At 47.8% G+C, this 17,662-nt stretch overlaps 1 long non-coding RNA gene across 1 annotated transcript in view; it reads right to left on the bottom strand.

Annotated features, from left to right (window-relative positions):
• The window catches only part of LOC106503306, a 32,795-nt gene continuing 17,091 nt past the window's right edge, over positions 1,959-17,662 (bottom strand). Inside the window, exons 2-3 of the long non-coding RNA XR_001296945.2 lie at positions 15,926-16,074; positions 1,959-3,141 (exon numbers count right to left, since the gene is read on the bottom strand). This is a non-coding gene — a long non-coding RNA (uncharacterized LOC106503306). The remainder of the gene's footprint in view (positions 3,142-15,925; positions 16,075-17,662) is intronic.

The following is a 17,662-nucleotide window of genomic DNA, read 5'->3' as shown; positions in this document are numbered from 1 at the left end:
TGATCTAGCTTTGTCTGCAGCAAATGCATCTGGGGCTTCTGCAGTTTTCCTGAGAAACAGCACATTTCCTAGGGAGTAAACACCACCACTGATACTTGTTCTTTTCAGCTCGAGGGACCATCCCAGGAACAACACTTGGACCCCGCTCTCCGAAGGAGGAAAGGTCATGCAGTGATGTCATAACCTCAGCAGGAAACGTCCGCCAGACAGGACCTAAAGGGCTCAGAGAAGCCTCACACTGCTTTTTCCGGCCTCACCATAAAAGGGGCAGAGGTGAGCCCAGGGTGACAGCGACTTCAGCCCTGCGCACACGCCGCGCACCCAGAGCGCTGATGCCTGGAGCAGTGACATCAGGATCTCCGTGATTCCTGGGCCAGTCGGGGGCCCAGAAGGAAATCAGGCTTCCGGCCTTTCCACCCCTGGAGAAAAGCCACAGTTCCGCTACTGCTCACCTTCTCTAGTTTGGACCTGGAGGTGGGGAGGGGAGAGAGGAGAGCGATGTTGCCCTGCCCTCTGCTGGGGGAAGCACAGCAAAACCGCACTAAATTCAGGGGCCGAGGAGCTTGGGTTTCAGGTTGTCTGAGCGGAAACCCTCCTTCGCCCCCCTTCCTGAGACTGCATCCGGGCTGGCAGAGCAGAGTGGACGGCGGACTCTTTGTGCTGAACTTGGGGAAACCAGGGCCCAGGACTCTGGACTCAGAACGGCCCTTCCCAGGATTGCACGCTGTAAAACGTTTTCCTCTCCGATGAATCGTCGCTGAGAACACGCTTGACACGCTCCCCTTTCACCTAAGACTCAGACGTGGGCATTTGCGTCATCTGAGTTCAGTGAGGTGTCTTCTGTTTACTAAATTTCTCCTCTTCCTGTGGTTTGGCTGGGCAGTGCCATTTTGTATCGACTTGTTGTCTGGGATTTGTACCCTCCCACCTGCCCACCCGGCGTCAAGGGTCAACAGAAGCCCTATGTGTCCTGAGACAGGTGCAGGCCCCTTTGGTCACCAGAATGTCCCACAGCAGCCTTCAGAGGACTGGGATGAAAGGGCCTCAGGCAGGGCTGACCCCTGGGCAGAGTTGCCAATCAGACCTATGGCTGCTTTCTCTTTTGTAGCTTTGATGATAATTTTTGTTAATTTTCAGTTACGCAGATGATACGTTCATACATTCATCCTTAAAAACCACAACACAGAACGTTAGCAACAAAAGACCCACACCCCAAATCATTTTGCTTCTTTTTTAAAAAAATTTTTGCATAATATTTCATCATTGCCAGTGAGATTTAAGGCTTACTGGCTTCGCTTGGTTTGTCTCTCTCCTCCCGGTCCCTATCAAGGATGGGGCAGCCTGCGGGTGGGTGACAAGAAGCGGGATGCATCGTTTCCACCTGAGAAAGGGCAGGAAACAGACGATGCCTGAGCTGAGTCTTCCTGAAGACTCGTCTTCCCCACCCCCAAGGAGCCATGGAACCACCCTCACGGATACAGGGAGAGTCTGGGCCCCCTAGCAGGGCTCTTCCCCTCCTGCCGCTGTGATGCTCTCTGGGGGAGGGCCGCTGCCCTTCTCTCTGCTTGGTCTGAGATGATTTGAGGAAAGAAGGAACACCGTGTGAGCAATGGACCTGGCTATCCCTCCTCATGGATCAACCGAGGTGCAGGGAGGAGCGGGTGGGACTTCTTCTTTATTCCCTCCCCATAAGCAGCAGCAGCTAAAGGAAAGTTTGAAAGCCCCAGAAGCCAGCCGTGGCGCCAGACAGTAAGGACCTCTGCTTCCTCTCCTGTTTTTCCCTTTACACGTAGTGTGAGCATGCGCAGGGCTTCGCTGGGGGCTCAGTGTAAAGCGTCTGCCTGCAGTGCAGGGGATGCAGGTTCGATCCCTGGGTTGGGAAGATCCCCTGGAGAAGGAAATGGCATCCCGCTCCAGTACTCCTGCCTGGGAAACCCCATGGATGGAAGAGCCTGGCGGCTACAGTTCATGGGATCACAGTAGTTGGGCACAACATAGAGACTAACCCCCCATGCACCCCACGAGTCATACACACCGTTCCCCCATCATCATGTGACCGTGGGCAGACCCCCTGAGGAGCCTACGGTTCACATAAGCCTTCCTTCCCCGCACTGTTCCCCCACCATCTGCACGTCCCCCAGACCGCAGCCCTTGACCAGGAACACAGGCCTTTACCAGGAACAAGGGCCTCCGTGACTCTCAGACAGTTGAGCAGAGAGACTGTGCCTTTCCCCTGCCGCGGTACAGATGTGGGAATTTCCCTCGAGATAAGGACCACACCTCCTTCTCAGCAACTGCTTGTGGCCCCAAGAGCGAGAGGGAGGTCTTATGCCCCCAAAGAAAACGGAATTGCCCGTGACTCATACTAGGCCCTGCTGGTTGAGAAATCTGCTTCCTGGGGTTGGGGGTAGGGGAGCGGAGCAGAACTGGAGCCGGGTGTGTGTGTGTGTGTGTGTGTGTGTGTGTGTGTGCATCCGCAGTTGGCCTAGCAAACTATGGCAACGTTGAACTTTCCTGGGACCAGGGCTTTCAGAAAACCAGCTTCCAAACCATCGAACCATCCCTTCCTAGATGATCATGGGGCCCAAAGTCTGTTTGGACTTTGTTTTAAAGAGCAAGACAAAAAGGACTAAATGAGAAGGAAAAATAATTCAGCCATGTGAATGATTCCTCCCACAATAACTAATTAAGAAGTTGAACGATCTGCTCCCATGCGAGGTGGGGACAGGGGAGGTGTTGTAAGAGGCGGGCTCTCGGAGGCCCTCGGAGGCTGGGTCTGATGCCTGCTTCCTGCGGTCCCAGCTCTCATCCTGTTTCCAAGCCTTGAAGAGACACCTTCTTGCCTTCTGAAGACTCTGCTGCTTGTGTGATGTGCAGTAGGCCTCTGGAGGGCAATTGGGATTGTCATGTTGGGTCTCGAGGGAAGAGGAAGTGAAGCAGTTTCGATTTTTCTTTCTTTCTTTCTTTTTTTTTTTTTTTGTGCTATTGTGGCAAATGGGAAACATCAACTTGGACAAACAAAATGGGGAACCAAGACTCACCACGTGATTCTGATCATTTTCTCACTTTGGCAGAACAGGAGCAGAGAACAAAGGCGCTTTCTGAAGCCACAGCTTAACTTTTAGGCAGTGACGTCTTTGTCTAGAGAAAGGAAGAGAGAAAATAATGTCTGTTGAAACCTTATTAATTTATTAAGCTGTCTTATTTACTCTTTCTCCAAACCCAATGACATGATACTTGTGTCCCCAGGTCACGCTGGGGAAACTGAGGCAGTTTCTGAGGCAGAAACTGAAGAGGCTTGCCCAAGGTCATTCATGTAGCGATGAATGCTTGAGAAAGGATCCAAAATCTTAAAAAAATTTTTTTTATTGAGGTATAGTTGATTTACAGTGTTTCAGGTATACAGCAATGGAGAAGGAAATGGCAACCCACTCCAGTATTCTTGCCTGGAGAATCCCAGGGATGGGGGAACCTGGTGGGCTTCCGTCTATGGGGTTGCACAGAGTCGGACACGACTGAAGCGACTTAGCAGCAGCAGCAGCAGCAGCAGGTATACAGCAAAGCGATTAAGCTACACACACACACACACACACACACACACACACACGCAAACACACATGCACACACACATGCACACACACGCACACACGCGCAAACACACGCACACGTGCGCGCACACACACACGCACACGCACGCACACGCACACGCACACACACGCACACACACGCACACACACGCACACGCAAACACACACACACAGGCACACACACACGTTGTTGCTTAGTTGTCTCAGTCATGTCCCCTTCTTTCGCTGCCTCATGGGCTGTTGCCCTTAAGCCTCCTCTGACTATGAGATATTCCGGGCAAGAATATTGGAGAGGGTTGCCATTTCCTACTCCAGGGGATCTTCCCGATTCAGGGATCAAACCCCAGTCTCTTGAGTCTCCTGCATTGGCAGGAGGGCTCTTTACTGTCTGAGCCTCCAGGGAGCCCATATGCAGGAGCCCTGGGTTCGATATCCCTGGGTCGGGAAGGTCTCCTGGAGTAGGAAGTGGCAGCCCTCTCCAGTGTTCTCGCCTGGAGAATGCCATGGACAGAGGAACCTGGTGGGCTACAGTCCATGACATTGCGAAGAGTCAGACACGGCTGAGCAACTAGCTTTTCTTTCATATATATTCTGTTTCCATATAGGTCATTACAAAACGCCGAGTGGGGTTCCCTGTGCTACTCAGTAGGTCCAAAGGATCCCCAAGGGGCTGTGACTGTTGCTAAATCTCCTGTTTCCTGGCTCTTGCACGGTCTCTGGCCCTTCCCTCCTCACTCAGCTCTTACTTCGCTCTTCACTCAGGAGCCCTGAGGCACGGTGATCAAACCAGTCCTGGACCAGGTGTAACATCTAGCCCTGGGCTGCCCTGGGCTGCTTCTGGGCAAGGCTGTTCACTGTCCTTCTGCCTTGATTCGAAGATGGGACATGGGGCCAAGGTGGCCACCTCAGCTTGTCCAACAGCAATGTGCCCAGGGCTCAGGACAAAGGTTGTCTTACCTGATATGAACCAGATGGTCAGAGGAGGGCTCAAGGCAGAGACCCTCCATAGACAAACTACATCTGAGACAATGCATATGTGTCGTATTTGTGTGTTTACTCATCCCTTCACCCCTCAATTACACATGCCTCTAACTGATTTCCAGACGCCACTTCATGGCCTGCAAGAAGCTGCAGGATCTTATCCCTGTGGATGTCCCCAGCCTCACCTCCTGGCCTCCTTCCTATTCACGCTGCTCTTTCCACCCTTTTCTGTTCCTCAAATACCCAAGCTTGCTCACATCAGGACTTTTTTCTCCTCTTTGCTTGGCTGTTCCTTTCTCACCATTTGGGTTTCACACAAATACCACCTTCTTGTAAGGGAACCTGACTATTCCTTCTAAAGTAGCACCTCAGTGACATCACTTTGGTTAACTGACTTCACAGTACTTCTCAGTTACCTATCTTGCTTAGTTCTTCCTTCCATCTAGTTCTTCCTAGTATATCTTTTTCATGATAAACTGATGATCCAGGAAGTGAAATGTATCTGTGAGTCCTATGAGCCACTCCAGCAAGCTGCTGGAACCTAAGGAGGGGGCTGCTGATCTACAGCCAGCCAGTCAGAAGCACAGGTGACAACCTGAACTTGAGGTTGGCCACTGAAGTTGGGGGCATGGGGTGGGAAGTCTCTTGCAACTGAGCCCTTCACCTATGGGATCTGAGGCTGTCTTCAGGAAGACTGTCAGAGTTTGAACTGGGATTCCCCGGTGGAGCTTGCAGTAAAGAACCTGCCTGCCGATGTAGGAGTCACGGGTTGGGTCCCTGGGCTGGGAAGATCCCCTGGAGAAGGACATGGCAGCCCACTCCAGGAGTTTTGTCTGGAGAATCCCATGGACAGAGGAGCCTGGTGGGGTCGCAGAGAGTTGGACATGACTGAGTGACTAAACAGGCACACACATCGTACATCCTGATGGCACCCTAGTGTTGCTTGGTGTTATGGGAAAAACCCCTCACACCACACACACACACACGCATTGGAATTGGGTCCATTCTTAGTATTCAAGAATTATTTCTTGAAAAAAGGAACAAAAGGAGAACAGAGTGAGAAGTAAGCTTGGCAATGTCAAGCAGAGTTTGGAAATGCTAAACTGAGGGATTTAGACATCAGTCCCTGGTGACTCAGCTGGTAAAGAATCCGCCTGCAATGCGGGAGACCTGGGTTCAATCCCTGGGTCGGGAAGATCCCCTGGAAAGGGAAAGGCTGCCCACTCCAACATTCTGGCCTGGAGAGTTCCACGGACTGTACAGTCCATGGGGTCACAGAGTTGGACACGACTGAGCGACTTGCACTGCACAGAGGATGATGAGAAGCCATGAAGAGCCGATGAGACATGTGTGTCTGAGTCACCCTGCTGCAGCACCAGGAACGCGTCGAGGAAAACCCAGGCAGAGTTTCCAAGGCTCTGAACCTCAGTTTGTAATCACTATTTTCATTTGCTTTCCTTTTTTTTTTTTTTTAAAGAGTTCCTCTCTGCCCAATTGTAAAAGCAAGTCTGGAGCTTCCTCTAAAAGTGCAAGGTGGGGAAAGAGTATGATTTCCATTTGGGACATGTTGACTTTGGGGCAAATGAAGGCTCTCTAGGAGGAGGTGTTCTGAAGGAGAGCAGTGCGGTGGTTGCGGCATAGGTGGGGTTCAAGGCTGTGTGAACTTGGGCAAGCTGTTGGATCTCTCTGTGTTCCATAAAGTGGAATGATGAGCACAGCACCACCCTCCTACGCTTGTTGAAAAGATCCGATGAGACAAGGTATGGAAAGTGCTTAAGCAGTGCTGGCATATGGTAGGTCCTCAGAAGAAGCTGCACGTCAGCCCCCGTATCATGTGGGAAAGTGCAGATGGGTGTCATCTGAGAGATGGAGACCTTCAGAGGAGTTGGATCATGCAGGAAGAGTGTGTTAAGGCATGATAAGAAGGTCAAGACGGAGCTCTGATATTTATCAGGGTGACCAGAGAAAGAGGAACCAGCTAGAGATGCTGAGAAGGATTAGCCACAAAGGAGGGGCTGGAGAACGCCGTCTGGGCACTAAGTCCCGGGGGTCACCTGCAGGTTGCTTGGGTGGAACTTGGGGAAACCACCAGTGAGCTGGGCGGAAGGCTTCGTGAGAGTCGGGCACTGGGGATGAACGTGTGTGCAGACGGCAAGTGTGGACAGCGTCCTCCTGAGAGCCCCGACTATGAGAAAAATAGAGGAACAGACGCAGGGGAAAGATTTTTTTGCATTTGATTCATTTTGCCTCTAGAGAACTCAGTTCACTGTTTAAAGATGAAATTCACAGACTTGGAGGGAGGTCTGTGAAGAAGAGTCGATGGAGAGGATATGGAAGATTTAGGAAAACAATAAAATCATGGATGGAAAATGTGACTGTTGTGGAAGAATTAGGAAGGGGAGGGTGGAGGGCAGAGGGAGGAGTCAACCCTAACCAGCTCTCAAGACTGGAAGGAAGGGGCGAGGGTGGGAAGGTTATAAATAAGTTTGTAGGTAGGAGGACAGGAAGTGGGGAGCTATACCTGATACCTGTTTTTGTCTGTGAAGTAGGATACTAGGTCATCTGCGGAAATATGTTAATATAGAGCATCTCTCCAACTGTGGGGCATGTAGGAGAGGCTGCAGTTAAGAATCTTAAAATCTCAAGGCTAGGAGGTCCAGGGTTGGAGGAACCAAAGTTGATGGGGACATTATCAATATCTTTATAAATCACTTTACATCGAGTCATCTAAAGCAATGAACACAGCACTCCAAGTGAGGATGAGACCTCAGAGGTAATTTGCACATCTTATTAGTGCTAAAACAGTCCATTTTAACTTACGACGCTTTGCTTACTAGCTGCTTGAAGCAGTTCAAGATCTTCTTATCGTGCAGTTTAAACGAAATGCTCACACATTACCTTGTAAAATTAGGAGTAGTTTCAAACACACAATAAAGTTGGAAGAATTTCACCCTGCACTCCAATATTATTCACCACCTAGCTTCTACCATGAACATTTTTCTAAGTTGTTTATTTAAACAAACTTCAAATTTAGAGCGTCCTAGATTTGGAGAAAGCTTGTGATGACAATTCAGGGGCCCCTTGCACTGCCTGCTCTGTGTATGAGCATCGTGTATTAGCAGAGCGCAGCTGCCACAGCAAATGAGCTAATACTGATACAGCATTATTAGCTGAAGCCGCGCACTGTTTCAGGTTTCCTTAGTTTTGGGCTGGCATCCTTTTTTTTTCTGCTCTATGACTTCATTCAGGATATCACACTACGTTTTTGAAATCATGTGCTTGCTTGTTTATTTTTGGCTGTGCTGGGTTGGGTTTGCAGGTACTCGCGTCTGGTCTTGTTCGGTGAGTTGCTGCATACGGCTTTTCTGCAGCTGTGGGGAGTGGGGGCTGCTCTCCAGCTGCAGCGCCTCCGCCTCTCACTGCAGCGGCTGCTCGTGTTGTGCGGCACAGCTCTAGGGCGCGGGGGCTTCAGCAGTTGGGGCTCACGGGCTGAGTTGCTCCGCAGCATGTGAAATCTTCCCAGATCAGGGATCAGACATGTGTCCCCTGCATTGCCAGGTGGATTCTTACCCACTGGATCACAAAGGAAGACCCACATTACATTTTGTTGTCCTCTCTCCTTAAGTTTGTGCAAGGTCCGTCTAGTCAAGGCTATGTTTTTTCCAGTGGTCATGTATGAATGTGAGAGTTGGACTATAAAGAAAGCTAAGCACAGAAGAATTGATGCTTTTGAACTGCAGTGTTCGAAAAGACGTCTGAGAGTCCCTTGGACTGCAAGGAGATCCAACCAGTCCATTCTGAAGGAAATCAACCCTGAATATTCATTAGAAGCACTGATGCTGAAGCTGAAGCTCCAATACTTTGGCCACCTGATGCGAAGAACTGACTCATTGGAAAAGACCCTGATGCTGGGAAAGACTGAAGGCAGGAGAAGAAGGGGAAGACAGAGAATGAGATGGTTGGATGGCATCATGGACTCAGTGGACATGAATCTGAGCAAACTCCAGGAGATGGTGAAGGACAGGGAAGCCTGGTGTGCTGCAGTCCATGGGGTCGCAGAGTTGGACGTGACTGAGTGACTGAACAACGACAATTCCTTAAGTTCCTCTTGGCTGTGACAGTTTCTCAGACTTTCCTTGTATGTGATGACCTTGACAGTTTGAGGAATAATGATAAGGTACTTGGCAGACTGTCCCTCAGTTGGGAATTGCCTGATAATTTTCTTTTTAAAAAATTAATTATAATTTATTTTTTCCTGTTTTATTGAGATACTAAAGTGTGTAAGTTTAACAGAAACACAGACTCACAGACTTAGAGAACAAACATGGTTCCTGGGGGGACGGATGGGGGAAGGGATAGTTAGGGAGTTTGGGACGGACATTTACACACTGCTGTATTAAAATGGGTAACCAACAAAGACCTGCTGCATAGCACAGGCAGTCCTGCCCAGTGTCGTGTGCAGCCTGGATGGGAGGAGTGTTTAGGGGAGAATGGATACATGTATATGTCTGAGTCCTTTTGCTGTCCACCTGAAACTATCACAACATTGTCAATAAGCTATGAAAGTGAAGTTGCTCAGTCGTGTTCAACTCTTTGCAACCCTGTGGACTGTAGGCCACCAGGCTCCTCCGTCCATGGGATTTCCCAGGTAAGAATACTGGAGTGAGCTGCCATTTCCTTCTTCATGGGATCTTCCCGACCCAGGGATCGAACCCTATCTCCTACATTACAAGCAGACACTTACACCTCTGAGCCACCAAAGTTTAATAAAAAGCTGTGTCAGTTTAAGATGTACACTGTGACGATTTGATACATTTACATGCTGTGAAATGATCACCACGGAGGGTTACGGAGGGTTAGTTAGCACCTCTGTCTCCTTACTTATCATTTTTTTTGTGGTGAGAATATTTAAAATCTACTCTGTTAGCAGTTTTCAAGTATGGAAATACAGTATTACTGACCATTATTGCCATGCTTTATATTAGATCTCCAGAATGTATTCATCTTATAACTGAGAGTTGGTGACCTTTGACCAACATCTCCCATTTCCCTGTCTTTCACCATTCTACTTTCTATTTTTATGAGTTCAGCCTTCTTAGATTCCACATATAAAGGATATCATACCACCTGTATCTTTCTCTGCTTGACTTATTTTTTAGCGTCATGCCCTCAAGATTCATCCCTATTGTTGCAAAATAGCAGGATTTCCTTCTTTCTCGTGTTTAAAGTAGTATTCCACTATATATTCCCTGTCTTTTTACCCACCCATTTGTAGAGGAATACTTAGATCGTTTCCATATCTTGCCCATTGTGAATATGAAGATTTTCTCGTGACTAGCCTGAGGTTTTAAGTTTTTGGTAGAAAGACTGCAGAGGTAATGTGCCATTCACATCACATCACATCACAGGGATAAACTGTCCTATCCGCCTGCTTTACCACTGTTGAAGTTGGTCTTGATCACTGGCTGAGGCAGCGATTATTAGGATGTTTACTCCAAAGAGGGAAGTTGCCCTTTCCCCCACATTTCCACATATTCTTATTAGAAGGAAGTCCTTATGCATAGCCAACACATACAGACTGGAGACTTACGCTTCATCTTCTTGAGGACCTAAGTTTGTTTTTATCCTGTATCTGTCCAGCAATTAGCCAACCTTCTATCCATCCATCCATTCATATATTTTATACATCTCAAAATTAATTTGCAAATTTGTTTTCTTTAGTTGCAAGTGACACACGTGGAAAGGGACATTGCTTCTATGCTCCATCTAGTCCGTATTCCAAGTTTTGATTGTGTTCTATTTCTGACTGCTCTCCATCCCCCTGGGATGCCCAAAGCATGGAAAACTCTTGGGTGCACAAAGGAAGTAAGCCTGGGGTGATTAATGCATTTGTCCGCCTGCTGGGCAGACATTTCTCAAAGCCCCTGCAGGTCTCCAAGATGATGTCTCTGTTCAGCAGTGGTAACACCTTGCTCGGCTCGTGTGGGCAGCGCCCCTGCCCCCCACTGTCTGAACCAGCCTCTCTGGCCTGTTTGTCCACCTTTTCTAGGGCTTCAAGGCAACAAATAATAAGTAAATAGAAAGAGAACATAATCCACTTCTGCCTCTGCTGACCTTGTCTCCATGCTCAGCCCCCAGTTCCCGCTTTTCTCATTACCCCCTTCAAGAGGGACACAAAGTTTACGCACTGAAGGGAAACTCTCCATTTCCCAATACATATGCATACATTGGACTTGCATTTCGCATAAAATGAACTTGGAGTTGAAGACAAATATGGTGTATTTTGGAAGATATATACAAAACAACTGCTTCACATTTTGCAAAGATGACAAATCTGACATTTTGTGCCAATGTTAGGCCTTCCCAGGTGGATTCCCAATGTTAGGGTTCCCAGTGGCAGAGAACCTGCCTGCCGCGCAGGAGACAAGGGTTCCATCCCTGGGTCAGGAAGACCCCTGGAGGAGGAAATGGCAACCCGCTCCAGGACTCTTACCTGGAAAATCCCAAGGACAGAGGAGCCTGGCAGGCTACAGTCCAAGGGGTCGCAAAAGAGAGTCAGACATGACTGAGCAACTGAACAAAAAAAGCAATCTTTGATGGCTGACCACCTGCAAAGTATACTGCTGCTTCCAGCATTTAAACAGTTTTGTTTTTTAAATTAAGAGATAGCAAGATATAGCAAAATTGGTGTGCAGAATCCTATGAGTTTTAATGTCGAGGTTTGTTTGTATAACCAACCGACCACCACAATCAGGATACAGAACAGATTCCAACACAAAAAACCATCTTCTACCAAAACAACCTCGGCAGTCATCCTCTCCCGAGTCCCTGGGCCCTGCAATCACTGCTGTGTTCTCTGCCGCTGTGGTTTTGTCTTCTGCAGAATGTTATATGTAAGGCGTCTCACGGTATGTCGTCTGCTGAGACTGACTTCTTTCACTCCAAGTGATACCTTTGAGATGCATCCAAACGGTTGCATGGATCAAGAGTTCATTGTTCTTTGTTGCTGAGTGGCTTTCCATGGTATCAACGTGCCACCATTCTTGTGCCCATTTGCCAGTTGGAAGATATTTGGGTTATTTTCATTTCTTGACGATTATGAATAGAGCTGCTGTAAACATTCGTGTACATTTCACTTCTCTAGGGCAAATACCTCAGAATGGTAATGCTAGTTCACAGGGTAAGTGAATGTTTAACTTTATTACAAATGACCAAACTGGTTTCCAAAGTAGCTGCGCCACTTTGCATGGTTACCGACAACAGAGGACAGAGTTCCAGCTGCCTTGCTGTACAGCCCCTGATAATGGAGGGCTCAGGGGTGGAGCCGGGACTTCATTTCTCTCCATGCTAAACCTGCGGGGCAGGTCCCCAGGGCTGGAGCTGGCCTTCAGTGTCAGAGAGCTCTTGCGCTGTGGCCCCACCTCCCTCCCCCAGCTTCAAGAAAGCCCGAGTTCCTCTGGAAGCGCTCTGGACTTCTGGATCTCCGCACAGGCTTTGCGTTCCCCTTTGTTATTTCGCTGCCGCTCTTTGAGCTCTTCTCTGTCGCAAGCACTTTGCTGAGCCCAGTCTTATCTTTAATTATTATTGTTAAATATCTTAAGCATAATATAAGCACTTTCTTTTTCTTAATTATTATTGTTGAATATTTCAAACACCATGAGTGAGTGAAGTCGCTCAGTCGTGTCCGACTCTTTGCGACCCCATGGACTGTAACCTACCAGGCTCCTCCGTCTATGGGATTTTCCAGGCAAGAATACTGGAGTGGGTTGCCATTTCCTTTTCCAGGGAATCTTCCCGACCCAGGGATTGAACCCAGGTCTCCCGCCTTGAAGGCAAAGCCTTTTAACCTCTGAGCCACCAGGGAATCCCAATGCACCCCTTACCCCAAATTGATAAATTCATATTTTGCCCTCTTAGCTTCAGATCCTCTCGTTTTAAGAATTAAGACTTTACAAACATATTGAAGTCCTCCCCTCCCCAATCTCATTCCTCTCCCTCCCTTCCTAGAAACAATTGCTTTCAGAAGATTGGTAGATGGCATCCTTCCATGCTTTTATACACTTACTACCAATGTAAATATTCATAAAAAATATATAGTTTTTTTTGCTTAGACCTTTAACCTTTTTTTTTATTGTGATGAAAAACTTAAGATGAAATCTAGCCTAACAAATTTTTAGAAGTACAATACATTCATGTTTGGGCTTTTCAGGAGGCACAGTGATAAAGAATACGCCTGCCAATGCAGGAGACACAAAGACGCAGGTTTGATCCTTGGGTTGGGAAGATCCCCTGGAGTATGAAATGGCAACCCACTCCAGGATTCTTGCCTGGAAATTTCTGTGCACAGAGAAGCCTGGAGGGCTACAGTCCACGGGGTGGCGAAGAGTGGGACAGGACTAAGTGACTGAGCACAGCCCAGCGCAGCAGGCTCAGCTGTGTGTGTGCTTGGCTGGACAGCGGCTCTCTGGAACTGTTTCAGCTTGCAAAACAGAAACTCTAGAACCTTGGAACAGTAACTCCAGATTTTCCCTTCTCAGCTGCTGGAAACCACCATCCTACTTTCTGTTGTACTAAGAAGTACCTGACTACTTTACATCATGACTTTACATATCAGGGGATCAGGCAGCATCTATCCTTCTGTGACTGGATTATTTTATTTAGCATAAGGTCCTCAAGGTTCATTCCTGTTGCAGCATGTAGCACGTGACAAGATTTTCTTCTTCATTAAGACTGAATAATTTGCATCCTCCCATCTGCTACTTACAACAGCCGCAAGTGGAAATGACCTAACTATCTATCATGGGTAAACTGATGAAAAGTGAGCTATATGCATACAAGTGAATGCTATTAAGCCTTTCCCCTTTTGACGTGTTTTCTGTGTGCATACTACTATCCCATTTTACAGATGAGGAGACTAACGCCCCGGTGAATTATTAGATGAGAGAGGCTTGCAAATACCTGGTTGGCTTGCACAGTGTCTCCCACACTCTCCCGAAACACACAGAGATCAGTGCTCTCCCGCTCCTTTGGTCTTACGCAAACCAGGACCTCTTTACCAACACCAATAAGCCTTGGGGGACAGAGGAAGCCTAGTCTCACTCAGGAGGACAGGCCCTGGGGCATAGTTGACTGTGGAATGCCAGCTAACAGCACAGTGTCCAGCATCTGAGAAGTGGGTAATACATTTGCACTGAATGCTGGAAGAAAGCAATGAGCAAGCGGAAGGTGCCTCAGCTCTGAACTTCTCCAGTGCCAGGAGGACGTGCTTTGCCCGTGCCCTTGGCTTAACACCAGTCTTGAATTTACAGTCCACGGGCTTCCCAGAACTTCCCTTTGTACAGACAGGAAACTTGCCTCTATCATTTGCTCATTAGACACTGGATAAAGAAAGCCTATCTCTCTCACCCAGGCTTGGTTTTGTTGATACTTGCAGATAAAAAAATGGATGGCCAACAATAAGCGGAAGTTTGAAGATCATCCATCTTAACGTAAGAAGTGGTACCAAGAAGCTGCCCCCCTCGGGCTGACACGTCACGGTCCAGAATCCGGCCTAAGACTCTCCCCGAGAGGTGCTTCCCCCTCCACTAGAGCCTCAGATTTCAGAACTTCGTGTCTCAACATCATGTCTTCTTGCTGTTGCTATTTTGTGTAAGATTAAACACAATTACTTCTTCACTATTTACCATTTTATTTTAATTCAATTCATGCTTAAAAATGTTTTTATTGTGGTAAAAGTCATATAATGTAAAACCTCCTGCGTTAACCATGTTTAGCTCTACAGCTCAGCGGCACTAAGCACATTCACATTGTTGTGGAACTCTCCATCGTTCGTCTCCTGAAGGTTTCACCTTCCTGAACTGAAACTGTCCCCGTTAAACACTAATTCCACATTCCCCCTCCCCATCGTCACCCACAGCCTCTGGCCTCTACCATCTATACCCTACTATGTTTAAAATAGATAACTGCTGAGAACCTACTGCGTATCATAGAGAGGGGAAGAAAGAAGACACATCTGTTTGTAGGGCGCGTATTAAGTTAGCCCTAAAAATGCTTTCCAGTATGACGGTGCTGTGCTGCGCTCAGTCGCTTCAGCCGTGTCTGACTCTTTGCGACCCCATGGACTGTAGACCCCAGGCTCCTCTGTCTATAGGATTCTCCAGGCAAGAACACTGGAATGGGTTGGATGCCCTCCTCCAGGGGGTCTTCCCAACTCAAAGCTCGAACCTGCCTCTCTTGTGTCTCCTGCATTGGCAAGTGGGTTCTCTACCAGCAGCGTAGCGCCAACTGGGGAGCCCCCCGTATGCATTAGCAGTAGCACTGCTAGTCGCTCAGTTGCGTCCGACTCTGCGACCCCACGAACTCTAGCCCGCCAGGCTCCTCTGTCCATGGGATTCTCCAGGCAAGAACACTGGAGTGGGTTGCCATTCCCTCTCCAGCCAATATGCGATAGATGTAGACAAATACTGCTTGATTCCGCTTATATGAGATACTTAGAATAATTTGAATTCATAGAATCAGGAAGTACATTGGTAATTCATTTAATTTTTTAACTCCAAAAAATCTTTGCCTCTTTCTGGGCAACATCGTATGAAATTGTGACTTAGATGAGCTAACTGCATTTTTCCAACATGCAATAATGCGTGTGCTTGCGTGCATGTGCACAAAACCCAATCTCTTTAAAATGTGTGTTTTCATCTGTGCGTGTGTGTGTACGAAGTCGCTTTAGTCGTGTCTGACTCTTTGAGACCCTATGGACTGTAACCTGCCCGGCTCCTCCGTCCATGGGACTCTCCAGGCAAGAACACTGGAGTGAGCTGCCATACCCTCCTCCAGGGGACCTTACCGACCCAGGGATCCAGCCAGCGTCTCTTGCGTCTCCTGCATGGCAGGCAGAGTCGTATTGCTGAGCCACCAGGGAGGCCCATATTCGTCTATATTGTAACTCAAATTGCTTTGTGTGCCGCGCCAGTGGAATACTGTCTCTGTCTGTAGACCTGGAGTTGGCCACACTGAACGCACAGCTCAGGAAATACACTGGTGTGTAGGCCTCAGTGAGGAAACCAAACCAAACCATACTCTTTTTTTGATACTGTAACTCTAGATCCAGCCTGGCATGGACTAGACTAGATATTTCTTGATACCTGTGTGTGTTCAAGGAGGGGAGCTTTTTGCTTAAGAGTTACAACCCAGAACTGGACTTCCTGATCTATAAACTGGGGTCCAAAGTCCCTAGCGATCGCAGAAACTGACTCTACATTAAACAACAAATAGCATGTATTGAACAACTGTGGAGGCTGGGAGCTCAAAAAATGGAAGGCATAGGAACAGTCTCGGAAAGCGGGCAGCAGCCATAGTACCTTGAAGGGTCAGGCGGCAGGACCCACACTTCAGGGCCACCCTTGGGAGCCAGGTAAGGCGTAGATAGTGCTCCAGATGTTCCAGGTGAATACACGTCTCTGCATCACCAGCTCAGACCTCAAAATCCTGGTGCTGAGTGTCTGCTGGGCTGCATCAAGAGAGGAGAGGGATGGGGAAAGTTAACCCCCTTCGTTCTGCTGTGTAATGCACACTCCTTCGACCGTGGCCGCAATGACAGGTGCCCCCCGCAAGGATGTGCTGCGGCTGCTGTTTAGCTGCTCAGTCACGTCTGACTCTCTGCGACCCCAGGGACTGTAGCCCTCCAGGCTCCTCTGTCCATGGGATTTCCCAGGCAAGAATACTGGAGTGGGTTGCCATTTTCTACTCCACCCAAGGGATGTGCTCGGTGCTAATTGGAGTAAGGCTGCTGATGCTGGACCGCTGAAAGGGGAACAATCCTTACACTGACCTTTCCGAGGTCAATCCCAATTATTTGAAATTAATTTGTACAGAGTGCCTGGTACCTGATTAAATAATTCCATGGATGGCCTGGGCAGATATATGAAAACCTTTGAAGAGAGAGGGAGAAAGAGGAACTCTAACTTAAAATGAAATACCAGTAATCTTCCTGGGAGAACTCGAAAGGGGCGGTGTAGAATTGTTCTTTAAAAGCTCTCTCTTTTCTAGACCAAGCCACCAATTATGAACAAAGCAGTTTTTAACACGTGGCTTCTGCATATAGAGCCAGCGCTGAGGCTAGCTGTTGGAGGCAGCACTTATATTGCCAAAGGACATTTAGATGGAAAGCACACGTTCCAGAATGACTGTCCTCCAGGAAGGACATGGAACTCTGGACTCCACCACCCAGCCAATGGTGTGAACCAGAAGGTCCACCTCCTGGGTCCTCTGAGAGTTTGATCTAAGATGGAAAGAAAAATAAAATGCCACAGCAGAAGGTTTAAAACTGAGGGCTAACCTTGTTAAAAGACCCTAGACCATGTTTCCTTCTGGACAGAGTAGAAATGATGTTTCAGTTAGAGTGTTTAGTAGAACAAAACAAAAATGGCATTCTTTCCTCTGGAAGTCCCCCAATATCCAATTTATGGTTACCTTTTAGGATTCTTACTGCCAGCTTGCGGTCTGGGGCCCAGTCAGCTTTAAGAATTATCTGGGAGTTTGCTAATGGGACAGACCCCTGGAACCTACCCAAAGATCTTAGTCCGGAGGACTCAGAGAGATCCAAAGATCTGCATTTTCCCCTAGCTCCCCATTCAAGGAGTCTCTGACCTGGTGGCCTAGTCTGAGTTTACTTTTTCTTGCCATGGAGAAAGCTTGCTAGAACAAGTTTAGTAAAAATGGGGCCTGCTAGGTTAAATAAAATTTCACAGGGAGTGTTAAGAAACCCTGAATTACAAAACACAGAATGTAGTAAATGTTTAAGGAAATTAACTCATGGAGGTACCTTTTCCCATGAGGATAGTTGTTGTGCTGGTTGAAAATAATTTTCAGTTTAACGGGCCTGTTAAAGGCCTCAACTAAGTGAACAAGTTGTTATATTGGCTCAAATTATTGTGCTTATTTAATGACAGTTCTAGCTACTGTGTGCTCACTTCGTACTCTGTGCTCTGGGTTTCACATACCTGATTACATTTAATTCCCAAGAAACCCCATCAGATGCGATATTATGGTTCCATTTCACGGCTGAGAAAATGGAATCTTAGTAAGATCTTGCCCAA

The sequence above is a fragment of the Capra hircus genome, chromosome 20 (assembly GCF_001704415.2).
Source record: "Capra hircus breed San Clemente chromosome 20, ASM170441v1, whole genome shotgun sequence".
NCBI lineage: Eukaryota > Metazoa > Chordata > Mammalia > Artiodactyla > Bovidae > Capra > Capra hircus.
The sequence above is the reverse complement of the archived record's forward strand: the minus strand, read 5'-3'. Positions and strand labels throughout refer to the sequence as shown.